The sequence below is a fragment of the Carica papaya genome, chromosome 8 (genome assembly GCF_054855325.1).
Source record: "Carica papaya isolate Zhongbai chromosome 8, ASM5485532v1, whole genome shotgun sequence".
NCBI lineage: Eukaryota > Viridiplantae > Streptophyta > Magnoliopsida > Brassicales > Caricaceae > Carica > Carica papaya.
In genome coordinates, this window is record NC_142316.1 from 16028202 (window position 1) to 16042305 (window position 14104).

Here is a 14104-nt window from a genome sequence, read left to right on the forward strand (position 1 = left end):
AAGATGAGTGTATGTATTTGTAGTGCAGAGTAAAACAGGTGCTATCATGCTAGGACTAATGCACCAGATCCCATCAGAACTCCATAGTTAAGTGTGTTTGGGTGAGAGTAGTAGTAGGATGGGTGAACTCTTGGGAAGTACTCGTGTTGCACCTATTTTTTTGTAGATAGGTCGTTCGACGTTACGCACGACTAGAACTATGATCCGCTGGTTTATTCACAAATATGAGTCACGGCACCGGGGCATTTTACTTGATATTAGAACGAGATGGAGAGGTGCAGTGTGCACGCACAAGGAAACAAATGATGGGAGGGGGGAGGGAAGGAGAAGGAGTTTATGTATTTGCAATGCGAAATGAAAGATGTGTGATCATAGCAGCACTAATACACTGGATCCCATCAGAACTCCCCAGTTAAGTATGCTTGGGCGAGAGTAGTACTAAGATGGGTGACCTCTTGGGAAGTCCGCGTGTTGAAACTATTTTTTTTGTAGATGGATCGTTCGATGTTACTCGCGACTGGAACTATGGTCTGCTAGTTTATTCACAAATATGAGTCACAGCACTGGGGCATTTTACTTGATATTAGAACGAGAATGAGAGGTGCAGTGTGCACGCACAAGGAAACAAATGATGGGAGGGGAGAGGGAAGGAGAAGGAGTGTATGTATTTGCAGTGCGGAATGAAACAGGTGCCATTATACCATCACTAATTCACTGAATCCCATCAGAACTCCGCAGTTATATGTGCTTGGACAAGTGTAGTACTAGAAGTGGTGACCTCCTGGGAAGTCCTCGTGTTGCACCTATTTTTTTTAGATGGGGCATTCGACGTTACGAGCAACTGGAACTAGGTTACGTTGGTTTATTCATAAATGTGAGTTAAGGCACTGGGGTATTTTACTTGATATTAGAACGAGAAACAAAGGTGCAGTGTGCATGCACAAGGAAACAAATGACGGGAGGGGGGAGGGAAGGAGAAGTAGTGTATGTATTTGCAGCACAAAATGAAACTGGTGCAATCATACTAGCACAAATGCACCGGATCTCATCAGAACTCCACAGTTAAGTGTGCTTGGGCGAGAGTAGTACTAGGATGGGTTACCTCCTGGGAAGTTCTCGTGTTGCATCCATTTTTTTATAGATAGGTCGTTCGACGTTATGCGCGATTGGAACTTTGGTCCGCTGGTTTATTCGCAAATATGAGTCACGGCGCCGGGGCATTTTACTTGATATTAGACCGAGAAGGAGAGGTGCAGTGTGCACGCACAAGGAAACAAATGACGGGAGGGGAAGGGAAGGAGAAGAAGTGTATGTATTTGCAGCGTGGATTAATACGAGTGCAATCATACCGACACCAATGCACAGGATCCCATCAGAACTCCGTAGTTAATTGTGCTTGGGCGAGAATAGTACTATGATGGGTGACCTCTTAGGAAGTACTCGTGTTGAACACATTTTTTTTGTAGATGGATCATTTGAAATTACACGCGACTGGAACTATGTTCCGCTGGTTTATTCGCAAATATGAGTCATGGCACCGAGCATTTTACTTGATATTAAAACGAGAAGGAGAGGTGCAGTGTGCACGCACAAGGAAAGAAATGACGGGAGCGGGAAGGGAAGAGAAGGAGTGTATTTATTTACAGCGCGAAATGAAATATGTGCGATTATACCAGCACTAATGCACTGGATCCCATCAGAACTCCACAATTAAGTGTGCTTGGGCGAGAGTAGTACTAGGATGGGTGACCTCTTGGGAATTTCTCGTGTTGCACCTATTTTTTTACAGATGGATTGTTCGACGTTATGCGCGACTGGAACTATGGTCCGTTGGTTTATTCGCAAATGTGAGTCACAGCACCGGGGTATTTTATTTGATATTAGAACAAAAACAAGAAGTGTAGTGTGCACGCACAAGGAAAACAATGATAGAAGGGAGGAGGGAAGGAGAAGGAGTATATGTATTTGTTGTGCGGAATCAAACAGGTGTGATCATACCAGCACTAATGCACTGGATCCCATCAGAACTCTGCAGTTATGTGTGCTTGGGCGAGAGTAGTACTAGGATGTGTGACCTCCTGGGAAGTACTCGTGTTGCACCCATGTTTTTACAGATGAGTCGTTCGACATTACGCACGACTAGAACTATGGTCCGCTGGTTTATTCGCAAATGTGAGTCACGGCGTCGGAAAATTTTACTTGATATTAGAACGAGAATGAGAGGTACAATATGCACGCACAAGGAAACAAAAGACGGGAGGGGGAGGGAAGGAGATGGAGTGTATGTATTTGCAGCGCGGAATGAAATAGGTGCGATCATACCAGCACTAATGCATCGGATCTCATTAGAACTCCGCATTTAAGCGTGCTTGGATAAGAGTAGTACTAGGATGGGTGAAGTCCTTGGAAGTTCTCTTGTTGCACCTGTCTTTTTGCAGACGGGGCATCAAACGCTACGCGCGATCGGAGCCACAATCCGCCGGCATGAGTTGCGACGTTGAAACATATTACTTATTATTTTACGTGCATTTATTTGCAATCCACCACGTGATAAGAGTCTCATTACGAGAGTCTTACATAGTAGAACAATGAAAAAAGAGACGCAGTGGGCCTCCGTTCTTTTGGGCGTGAGTCAAAGCGACATGGCATTTCACTCTATATTAGAAGTAGAAAATGAGATGCGGTATGCCCGCACAGCGAAATAAATGATAGGAGGGGGGAGTGAAGGAGAAGGGCTATATGTATTTGAAGTGGGGAATGGGACAGTTGCAATCATACAAACACTAATTCACAGGATCCCATCAGAACTCTGTAGTCAAGCGTGCTTGAGCGAGATTAGTTCTAGGATGCGTGACCTCTTGGAAAGTCCTCATGTTGAACCCGTCTTTTTATAGACGGGGTGATAAACGTTAAGTGCGATCGGAGCCACAGTCTGTCGGTGTGGGTCACAGGGCCTAAAAATTTTGCTTAATATTTTTCGTGCATTCATTTATAGTCCACCACGTGGTAAGAGTGTCATTACGAGTACCTTACATAGTATAACAATAAAAAACGAGGTACGGGGGGCGATCCGTTCATCTGGGCGTGAGTCGAGGTGCTGGGGTATTTCGTTTGATATTAGAATTAGAAACAGAGATGTGATGTGTGCGCACAACGAAATAAATGATGGGAGGGGGGAGGGAAGGAGAAGGGGTATGTGTACTTACAGCGTGGAATTGAAGGTGTGCGATCATACCTGCACTAATGCACTGGATCCCATCGAATTTCGTAGTTAAATGTGTTTGGGCGGAAGTAGTACTAGGATGGGTGACCTCCTGGAAAGTTCTAATGTTCCACTCATTTTTTTGCTGACAGGACGTTAAACATTATGCGCGATCAAAGCCATTGTCGCTCGGAGTGAGTCCCAACGCCAAGACATTTTTCTTAATATTTTTCGTGCATTCATTTATAGTTCACCACGTCATAAGAGTGTCATTACGGGCATCTTACATAGTAGAATAACAAAAAATGAGGTGCAGGGGGTAGTCCGTTAATCTGGGCATGAGTCGAGGTGCTGGAGCATTTTGCTCTATATTAGAACTATAAGTAGAGGTGCGGTGTTCGCGCATAGCAAAATAAATAACAGGGGGGGAGGGAGGGAGAAGGGATATATGTATTTGTAGCGCAAAATAGAAGAGGTGCGATCATACTAGCACTAATGCACCAGATCCCATCGAACTCCGTAGTTGAGCGTGTTTTGGCGAGAGTAGTACTAGGATGGGTGATCTTTTGGGAAGTTCTCGTGTTGCGCCCATCTTTTTACGGATGGGGTGTTAAATGTTATGCGCAATAGGAGCCATAGTTCACCAGCATGAGTTGTGGCGTCAGAATATTTTGCTTAATATTTTTCGTGCATTCATTTATAGTCTACCACATGATAAGAGTGTCATTACGAGCATCTTACATAGTAGAACAATGAAAAATGAGGTATGACAGGCGGTCCATTTATCTAGGTATGAATCGAGGTGCCAAGATATTTCGTTTGATATTAGAACTAGAAACAGAGGTGTAGTGTGCATGAACAACAAAACAAATGACAGGAAGGGGGAGGGAAGGAGAAGGAGTATATGTATTTGCAGCACGAAATAGAAGGGGTGCGATCATACCAACACTAATGCATCGGATCCTATCGAACTCCGCAGCTAAGCGTGCTCTGGTGAAAGCAGTATTAGGATGGGTGGCCTCCTGCGAAGTCCTCGTATTCCACCTGTCTTTTTATGGACGGGGTGTTAAATGTTATGCGTGACCGGAGTGACAGTCCGCCAGTGTGAGTCGCGACATTTGAACATTTTGCTTAATATTTTTCATGCATTCATTTATAGTCCATCACGAGATAATAATGTCATTATGATTATCTTACATAGTAGAAGAATGAAAATAGAATTGTGGCGAGCGGTCTGTTCATCTACGCATGAGTCGAGATGCCTTGATATTTCGTTTGATATTAGAACTAGAAATAGAGGTGCGATGTGCGCATAAAACAAAATAAATGATGAGAGGGGAGAGGGAAGGAAAAGTGGTATATGTATTTGCAGCGCGAAATGGAAGGTGTGCAATCATACCAGCACTAATGAATCAGATCCCATCGAACTTCGTAGTTAAACGTGCTTGGGCGAGAGTAGTACTAGGATGGGTGATCTCCTAGGAAGTTCTCATGTTGCACCATTCTTTTTGCAGATGGGGCGTTAAATGTTACGCGGGACTAGAGCGATAGTCGCCGGTTAATTCACAAACGTGAGTCATGGCGCCAAAGCATTTTGCTTAATATTATTCGTGAATTCAATTATATCCCACCACGTGATAAGATTATTATTACGAGCATCTTACATAATAGAACAAAAAAAAGGAGGTGCGGCGGGTGTTCTGTTCATATAGACATGAGTCGAGGCACTGGGACATTTCCCTCGATATTAGAACTAGAAGTAGAGGTGCGTTGCCCGCACAGCGAAACAAATGACAAGAAGGGAGAGGGAAGGAGAAGGGATATATGTCTTTGCGGCACAAATTAGAATGGGTGCGATCATACCAGCACTAGTTCACGGGATCCATCAGAACTCTGCAGTTAAGCGTGCTTGGGCGAGGGTAGTTCTACGATGGGTGACCTCTTGGGAAGCACTCGTGTTGCACCCTTTTTTTTACAGACGGGGCGTTAAATGTTACGTGGGATTGGAGCAGCGGTCCGCCTAATCATTCGCAAACGTGAGTCACGGTACCGGGGCATTTTGTTTAATACATTTCGTGCATTCAATTAAAGCCCATCACGTGATGAGAGTGTCATTTTGAGCATCTTAAATAGTAAAACAACGAAAAATGAGGTGCGGCGGGCGATCCGTTCATATGGCCATGAGTCGAGGTGCCAGGGCATTTCGCTCGATATTAGAACTAGAAGTAGAGGTGAGTTGCACGCACAGCCAAACAAATGACGAGAATATAGAGGGAAGAAGAAGTGGTATATGTCTTTGCGGTGTAAATTAGCTGGGGTGCGATCATACCAGCACTAGTTCACCGAATCCCATCAGAACTCCGAGTTCAAGCGTACTTGGGGGAGAGTAGTACTAGGATGGGTGACCTCTTGGGAAGTACACGTGTTGTACCCTTCTTTTTATAGATAGGGCATTAGATGTTACGCGGGACCAGAGCGATGGTCCGGCGATTCATTCACAAACATGAGTCACGGCGCCGGGATATTTTGCTTAATATTCTTCGTGCATTCTATTAAAGCCCATCACGTGATGAGAGTGTCATTGCAAGCATCTTACATAGTAGAACAATGAAAAAGGAGGTGCGGTAGGTGTTTCATATAGACATGAGTCGAGGCGCCGAGGCATTTCGCTCGATATTAGAACTAGAAATAGAGGTGAGTTGCGCCCACAGCGAAATAAATGATGGGAAGGGAGAAGGAAGGGGAAGGGGTATATGTATTTGCGGCGGAAACCAAACAATTACGATCATACCAGCACTAGTTCACTAGATCCCATCAGAACTCCGCAGTCAAGCGTTCTTGGGTGAGAGTAGTACTAGGATGTGTGACCTTCTGGGAAGTGCTTGTGTTGCACCCTTCTTTCTATAGATGTGGCGTTAAATGTTTTGCTAGACCGGAGCGACGGTCCACTGGAGCATTTTGCTTAATATTTTTTGCACATTTAATTAAAACCAATCACGTGATAAGAGTGTCATTGCGAGCACCTTACATAACATAACAACAAAAAATAAGGTGCGGTGGGTGATCCGTTCATATGGGCATGAGTTGAGGCGCCGGGGCATTTCCCTTAATATTAGAACTAGAAGAAGAGGTGAGGTGCGCGCACAGCGAATCAAATGACAGGAGGGGAGAGGGAAGGAGAAGGGGCATATGTGATTGCGGTGCAAACAAGAAAGCGTGCGATCATACCAGCACTAGTTCACCAGATCCCATCAGAACTCCGCAGTTATGCGTGCTTGGGCGAGAGTAGTACTAGGATGGGTTACCTCCTGGGAAGCTCTCGGCTCTCATGTTGCATCCTTCTTTTTTCAGACTGGGTGTTAAACGTTACGCGGGACCGAAGCGACGGTCCCCCGGTTCATTCGCAAACGTGAGTAACGCTGTCGGGCATTTTGTTTAATATTTTTTGCGCTTTCAATTGAAGCCCATCACGTGATAAGAGTGTCTGCGAGCATATTACATAGTAGAACAACAAAAAACGAGGTGCGGCACTATTCGTTCATATAGGCATGAGTGGAGGCACCGGAGTATTTCGCTTGATATTATAACTAGATGCAGAGGTGAGGTGCGCGCACAGCGAAACAAATGACGAGAGGGGAGAGGGAAGGAGAAGGGGTATATATACTTGCGGCGCAAACTAGAATGGGTGCGATCATACCAACGCTAGTTCACCGGATCCCATCTGAACTCCGTAGTTAAGCGTGCTTGGGCGAGAGTAGTACTAGGATGGGTGATCTACTGGAAAGTTCTCGTGTTGCACCCTTCTTTTTGCAGACGGGGCGTTAAACATTCAATTTGACCGGGGCGATGGTCCGCTGGTTCATTTGCAAACGTGAGTCACAGTACCGAAGCATTTTTCTTAATATTTTTTCAGCATTCAATTAAAGCCCTTCACTTGATGAGAGTGTAATTGCGAACATCTTAAATAGTATAACAACAAAAAACATGAGGCGGTGGGCGATCCGTTCATATGGGCATGAGTCGAGATGGGTCGTTTGACGTTACGCGCAACTGGAACTTTGGTCCGCTAGTTTATTCGCAAATGTGAATCGCGGTGCCGAGGCATTTTACTTGATATTAGAACGAGAATGAGAGATGCAGTGTGCACGCACAAGGAAACAAATGACAGGAGGGGGGGAGAGAAGGAGAAGGAGTGTATATATTTGCAGCGTAGAAAGAAATTGGAGCGATCATATTAGTACTAATGAACCAGATCCCATCAGAATTTCGCAGTTAAGTGTGCTTGGGTGAGAGTAGTACTAAGATGGGTGACCTCTTGGGAAGTCCTCATGTTGCACCTATTCTTTTGCAGATGGGTCATTCGATGTTACGCACGAGTGGAACTATGGTCTGCTGGTTTATTTACAAATGTGAGTCACGGCGCCAGGGCATTTAACTTGATATTAGAACGAGAAGAAGAGGTGCAGTGTCCACGCACAAGGAAACAAATGACAAGTGGGAGGGAAGGAGAAGGAGTGTATGTATTTACAGTGCTACCTGGAATAGATGCAATCATACCTACAATAATGCACCATATCCCATGAGAACTCTGTAGTTAAGTGTGCTTGGGTGAGAGTAGTACTAGGATGGGTGACCTCCTAGGAAGTCCTCGTGTTGCACCCATTTTTTTGCAAATGGGTCCTTCGACGTTACGCGCGACTGGAACTATGGTCCGCTGGTTTATTCGCAATTGTGAGTCACGACACCGGGGCATTTAACTTGATATTAGAATGAGAAGCAGAGGTGCAGTGTCCACACACAAGGAAACAAATGACTGGAGGGGGGAGGAAATGAGAAGTAGTGTATGTATTTGCAGCGCAACCTGAAACAGGTTCGATCATATCAGCACTAATGCATCGGATCCCATTAAAACTCTGTAGTTAAGTGTGCTTGGGCGAGAGTAGTAGTAGGATAGGTGACCGCCTGGGAAGTCCTTGTGTTGCACCTATTTTTTTACAGATGAGTCCTTCGACAGTACGCGTGACTGGAACTATGGTCTGTTGGTTTATTCGCAAATGTGAGTCACGGCACCGGGGCATTTTAGTTGATATTAGAACGAGAAAGAGAGGTGCAGTGTGCACGCACAAGGAAACAAATGACGGGAGGGGGGAGAGAAGGAAAAGGAGTGTATGTATTTGCAGCGCAGAATGGAAAAAGTGCGATCATACCAGAACAAATGCACTATTCCATCAAAACTACGTAGTTAAGGTTGCTTGGGCGAGAGTAGTACTAAGATGGGTGACCTCCATGGAAGTACTCCTGTTGCACCCATTTTTTTGCAGATGGGTCGTTCGACGTTACGCGCGACTGGAACTATGATCCGTTTGTTTATTCACAAATATGAGCCACGGCGCCGGGGCATTTTACTTGGCATTAGAATGAGAATGAGAGGTGCAGTGTGCAAGCACAAGGAGACAAATGACGGGATGGTGGAAGGAAGGAGAAAGAGTGTATGTATTTGCAGTGCGGAATAAAACAGGTGCGATCATACCAGCACTAATGCACCAGATCCCATCAGAACTCTACAGTTAATTGTGCTTGGGCGAGAGTTGTACTCGGATGGGTGACCTCTTAGGAAATACTCGTGTTGCACCAATTTGTTTGTAGATGAGTCGTTTAACGTCACACGTGACTGGAACTATGATCCGCTAGTTTATTCACAAATGTGAGTCACGACACTGGGGCATTTTTGTTGATATTAGAACGAGAAAAAGAGGTGCAGTGTGCACGCACAAGGAAACAAATGACGGAAGGGGGGAGGGAAGGAGAGTGTATGTATTTGCAGCGCAGAATAAAATGGGTGAGATCATACTAGGACAAATGCACTGGATCCAATCAGAACTCTGCAATTAAGTGTGTTTGGGCGAGAGTAGTACTAGGATGGGTGACCTCTTGGGAAGTACTAGTGTTGCACCTATTTTTTTGAAGATAAGTCGTTCGACGTTACGCGCGACTGGACTATGGTCGGCTCATTTATTCAAAAATTTGAGTCACGGTGGTGGAGCATTTTACTTGATATTAGAACGAGAAGGAGAGGTGCAGTGTGCACGCACAAGAGAACAAGTGATGGGAGGGGGGAGGAAAAGGGAAGGAGTGTATGTATTTGCAGCGCGAAATAAAAGATGTGTGATCATTGCAGCACTAATGAACCGGATCCGATCAGAACTCCGTAGTTAAATGTTCTAGGGTGAGTGTAACTCTAGGATGGGTGACCTCCTAGGAACTCCTCTCGTTGAAACTATTTTCTTGCAGATTGGTCGTTCGACGTTACGCGCGACTAGAACTATGATCCGCTGGTTTATTCGCAATGAGTCATGGCACCGAGCCATTTTAGTTGATATTAAAATGAGAAGGAGAGGTACAGTGTGCACGCAAAAAGAAACAAATGACGGGAGGGGGGAGGGAAGGAGAAGGAGTGTATGTATTTGCAGCGCAGAATAAAACAGATGCGATCATGCTAGGACTAATGCACCAGATCCCATAAGAACTCCATAGTTAAGTGTGTTTTGGCGAGAGTAATACTAGGATGGGTGACCTACTGGGAACTACTCTGTTGCACCCATTTTTTTGCAGATAGGTCGTTCAACGTTGCACGCGACTGGAACCATGGTCCACTGGTTTATTCCCAAATGTGAGTCATGGCGCTGGGGCATTTTTCTTGATATTAGAACGAGAAGAAGAGGTACAGTGTGCACGCACTAGGAAACAAGTGACGGGAGGGGGGAGGAAAGGAGGAGTGTATGTATTTGCAGCGCGGAGTGAATGATGTGCGATCATAGCAGCACTAATGCACCGTATCCCATTATAACTCCGTAGTTAAGTATGTTTGAGCGAGAGTAGTATTAGGATGGGTGAGCTCCTGGGAAGTACTCTTGTTGCACCCATTGTTTGGCAGATGGGTCGTTCGACGTTATGCGCGAGTAGAACTATGGTCCGTTGGTTTATTCGCAAATGTGAGTCACGGCGTCAAGGCATTTTACTTGATATTAGAACGAGAAGGAGAGGCGCAGTGTGCACACATAAGAAAACAAATGACGGGAGGGGGGAGGGAAGGAGAATGAGTGTATATATTTGCAGCGCGGAATGAATTAGGTGCAATCATACCAGCACTAATACACCGGATCCCATCAAAACTATGCATTAAAGTGTGTTTGGGCAAGAGTAGTACTAGGATGGGTGACCTCCTCGGAAGTACTCATGTTTCACCCATTTTTTCCCAGATGGGTCGCTCAACGTTACGCGCGACTGGAACTATAGTCCGCTGGTTTATTTCTTAAATGTGAGTCACGGCGCCGAGCCATTTTACTTGATATTAGAAGGAGAAAGAGAGGTGCAGTGTGCACGCACAAGGAAACAAATGACGGGAAGGGGAAGGGAAGGAGAAGGAGTGTATGCATTTGCAGCGCAGAATGAAACAGGTGCCATTATACCATCACTAATTCACCAGATCCCATCAGAACTCCGCAGTTAAATGTGCTTGGGCCAGTGTACTACTAGGAGTGGTGACCTCTCGGGAAGTCCTCGTGTTGCACCTATTTTTTTCAGATGGTGCGTTCGACGTTACGCGTGATTGGAACTATTGTCCGCTAGTTTATTTGCAAATGTAAGTCAAGGTGCCGGGGTTTTTTACTTCATATTAGAAAGAGAACAGAGGTGCAGTGTCCACGGACATGGAAACAAATGACGGTAGGGAGGAGGGAAGGAGAAGAAGTGTATGTATTTGCAGTGCGGAATGAAACAAGTGCGATCATACCAGCACTAATTCACCGGATCCCATTAGAACTCAACAGTTAAGTGTTCTCGGGCTAGAGTAGTATTAGGATGTGTGACCTCCTGGAAAGTACTCGTGTTGCACCCATTATTTTACAGATGGGACGTTCGACGTTACGCGCGATTGGAACTATGGTCCACTGGTTTATTCAAAAATGTGAGTCATGGCACCGATGCATTTTACTTAATATTAGAACAAGAAGGAGAGGTGCAGTGTGCACGCAAAATGAAACAAATGACGGAAGGGGGGAGGGAAGGAGAAGGTGTGTATGTATTTGCAGTGTAGAACGAAACAGGTGCGATCATACTAGCACTAATGCATCGGATCCCATCAGAACTCCGCAGTCAAGTGTGCTTGAGTGAGAGTAGTACTAGGATGGATGACCTCCTCGGAAGTCCTCGTGTTGTGCCCATTTTTTTTCATATGGGTCGTTCGACGTTACGCGTGACTGGAACTATGATCTGCTGGTTTATTCGCAAAAGTGAGTCACGGTGCCGAGGTATTTTACTTTATATTATAACGAGAAGGAGAGGTGTAGTGTGCACGCATAAGGAAACAAATGACGGGAGGGGCGAGGGAAGGAGAAGGAGTGTATGTATTTGCAGCGCGGAATAAAATAGGTGCGATCATGCCTGCACTAATGCACCGGATCCCATTAGAACTCCATGGGTAACTGTTCTTGGGCGAGAGTAGTACTAGGATGAGTGACCTCTTGGAAAGTTCTTGTGTTGCACCTATCTTTTTCTTAATATTTTTCGTGCATCCATTTATAGTCCACCAGGTGATAAGAGTGTCATTATGAGAATCGTAAATAATAGAACAAGCAAAATAGAGGTGCGGCGAGCAGTCCATTCATCTGGGCGTGAGTCGAGGCAACAAAGCATTTTGTTGCATATTACAACTAGAAGTAGAGATGCGATGTCCACGTAGAGCGAAATAAATGATGGGAAGGGGGAGGGAAAGAGAAGGGGTATATGTATTTGAAGTGAGGAATAGGACGGGTGGTATCATACTAGCACGAATGCATCGTATCCCATCGTAATCTGCAGTTAAGCGTGTTTGGATGAGAGTAGTACTAGGATGAGTGACCTCCTGGGAAGTGCTTGTGTTGCACCTATCTTTTTGCGGATAGGGCATCAAATGTTACGCGCGATCGGAGCCATAGTCTGCTGGTTCATTTGCCGGTGTGAGTCGCAGCGCTGAGGCATTTTGCTTACTTTTTTTTTGTGCACTCACTTATAGTCCACCACGTGATAAAAGAGTCATTATGAGCATCTTACATAGTAGAATAACGAAAAAAAAGGTGTGGCGGGTGGTCTTTTAATCTGAGCATAAATCAAGGCGCTAGGGCATTTTGCTTGATATTAGAACTAGAAATAGAGATGCAGTGTGCGCGCACAGCGAAAAAAATGGCGGGAAAGGGGAGGAAAGGAGAAGATGTATATTTATTTGCAATGCGGAATAGAAGGGGTGTGATCATACCAGCACTAATGCACCGGATCCCATCGAACTGTGCAGTTAAGCATGCTTGGGTGAGAGTAGTACTAAGATCAGTAACCTCCTGAGAAGTCCTCGTGTTGCACTGTCTTTTTACAAACGGGGCGTAAAATGATACATGTGATCGGAGCCACAATCCACTGGTGTGAGTCGTGTCGCCAGAAAATTTTGCTTACTATTTTTTCGTGCATTCATTTATAGTCTACCACGTGATAAGAGTGTCATTACGAGCATCTTACATAATAGAATAAAGAAAAATGAGGTGCGGTGGCGGTCTTTTCTTCTGGCGTGAGTCGAGGTATCAGGGCATTTCGCTTGATATTAGAACTATAAACAGAGGTGCTATGTGCACACACAGCGAAAAAAATGACAGGTGGGGGGAGGGAAAGAGAAGGAGTACATGTATTTGCAGCGCGGAATGGAAGGAGTGCAATCATATTAGCATTAATACACCGGATCCCATCGAACTCCGTAATTAAGCGTGCTTGGGCGAGAGTAGTACCAGGATGGGTGACCTCCTGGGAAGTTCTCTTATTGCACCCGTCTTTTGCAGACGGGGCATCAAACATTACGCGCGATCGGAGCCACAGTCCGCCGGCATGAGTAGCCACATTGAAACATTTTGCTTAATATTTTATGTGCACTTATTTGTAATCCACCATGTGATAATAGTCTCATTACGAGAGTCTTACATAGTAGAACAACGAAAAAAGAGGCGCAGCGGACCTTCGTTCTTCTAGGTGTGAGTCAAAGTGATATGGCATTTCGCTCTATATTAGAACTAGAAGCAGAGATGCGGTACACTCGCACAGTGAAATGAATGATGGGAGGGAGGGAGAAGGAGAAGGGCTATATGTATTTGCAGTGGGGAATGGGACAGTTGCGATCATACAAACACAAATGCACAGGATCCCATCAGAACTCTGTAGTCAAGCGTGTTTGGGCGAGATTAGTTCTAGGATGGGTGACCTCCTGGAAAGTCCTCGTGTTGAACCCGTCTTTTTATAGACGAGGTGTTAAACGTTAAATGCGATCGGAGCCACAGTCTGCTAATGTGAGTCACGGGGCCTGAAAATTTTGTTTAATATTTTTCCTACATTCATTTATAGTCTACCACGTGATAAGAGTGTCATTACGAGTATCTTATATAGTATAACAATGAAAAATAAGGTACGGCGGGTGATCCATTCATCTAGGCGTGAGTCGAAGTGCTGGGGTATTTCGCTTGATATTAGAACTAGAATAGAGGTGTGGTGTGTGCGCACAACGAAATAAATAATGAGAGGGGGGAGGGAAGGAGAAGGGGTATATACTTGCAGCGTGGAATGGAAGGGGTGCGATCATACCTGCACTAATGCACTGGATCCCATCGAATTTCGTAGTTAAGTGTGCTTGGGCGGAAGTAGTACTAGGATGGGTGACCTCTTGGAAAGTTCTCATGTTCCACTAGTTTTTTTGGTGACGAGACGTTAAACATTATGCGCGATCAAAGCCATTGTCCCTCAGAGTGAGTTGCAATGCCAAGACATTTTTCTTAATATTTTTCGTGGATTCATTTATAGTTCGCCACGTGATAAGAGTGTCATTATGAGCAT

General features: G+C 45.1%; 1 non-coding gene and 17 pseudogenes across 1 annotated transcript; all 18 read left to right on the forward strand.

Moving 5' to 3' along the window:
• The first annotated feature begins 361 nt into the window (after positions 1-361).
• On the forward strand, positions 362-480 carry LOC148242926 (5S ribosomal RNA; annotated as a pseudogene).
• Positions 481-1011: 531 nt separating this feature from the next.
• On the forward strand, positions 1012-1130 carry LOC148242927 (5S ribosomal RNA; annotated as a pseudogene).
• A 205-nt stretch (positions 1131-1335) lies between these two features.
• LOC148242928 (5S ribosomal RNA) lies at positions 1336-1454 on the forward strand (annotated as a pseudogene).
• Positions 1455-1659: 205 nt separating this feature from the next.
• Positions 1660-1778, forward strand: LOC148242929 (5S ribosomal RNA). Its single transcript, XR_015815136.1, has one exon. It is a non-coding gene; the product is annotated as a 5S ribosomal RNA (ribosomal RNA).
• A 206-nt stretch (positions 1779-1984) lies between these two features.
• Positions 1985-2103, forward strand: LOC148242930 (5S ribosomal RNA; annotated as a pseudogene).
• A 1572-nt stretch (positions 2104-3675) lies between these two features.
• LOC148242931 (5S ribosomal RNA) lies at positions 3676-3793 on the forward strand (annotated as a pseudogene).
• A 1258-nt stretch (positions 3794-5051) lies between these two features.
• Positions 5052-5169, forward strand: LOC148242932 (5S ribosomal RNA; annotated as a pseudogene).
• Positions 5170-5517: 348 nt separating this feature from the next.
• LOC148242933 (5S ribosomal RNA) lies at positions 5518-5636 on the forward strand (annotated as a pseudogene).
• Positions 5637-6416: 780 nt separating this feature from the next.
• LOC148242934 (5S ribosomal RNA) lies at positions 6417-6535 on the forward strand (annotated as a pseudogene).
• A 350-nt stretch (positions 6536-6885) lies between these two features.
• On the forward strand, positions 6886-7004 carry LOC148242935 (5S ribosomal RNA; annotated as a pseudogene).
• A 419-nt stretch (positions 7005-7423) lies between these two features.
• LOC148242936 (5S ribosomal RNA) lies at positions 7424-7542 on the forward strand (annotated as a pseudogene).
• Positions 7543-7745: 203 nt separating this feature from the next.
• On the forward strand, positions 7746-7864 carry LOC148242937 (5S ribosomal RNA; annotated as a pseudogene).
• A 206-nt stretch (positions 7865-8070) lies between these two features.
• Positions 8071-8189, forward strand: LOC148242938 (5S ribosomal RNA; annotated as a pseudogene).
• A 529-nt stretch (positions 8190-8718) lies between these two features.
• LOC148242939 (5S ribosomal RNA) lies at positions 8719-8837 on the forward strand (annotated as a pseudogene).
• A 202-nt stretch (positions 8838-9039) lies between these two features.
• Positions 9040-9158, forward strand: LOC148242940 (5S ribosomal RNA; annotated as a pseudogene).
• Positions 9159-11305: 2147 nt separating this feature from the next.
• LOC148242941 (5S ribosomal RNA) lies at positions 11306-11424 on the forward strand (annotated as a pseudogene).
• A 206-nt stretch (positions 11425-11630) lies between these two features.
• On the forward strand, positions 11631-11749 carry LOC148242942 (5S ribosomal RNA; annotated as a pseudogene).
• Positions 11750-12934: 1185 nt separating this feature from the next.
• Positions 12935-13052, forward strand: LOC148242943 (5S ribosomal RNA; annotated as a pseudogene).
• Positions 13053-14104: the final 1052 nt, after the last annotated feature.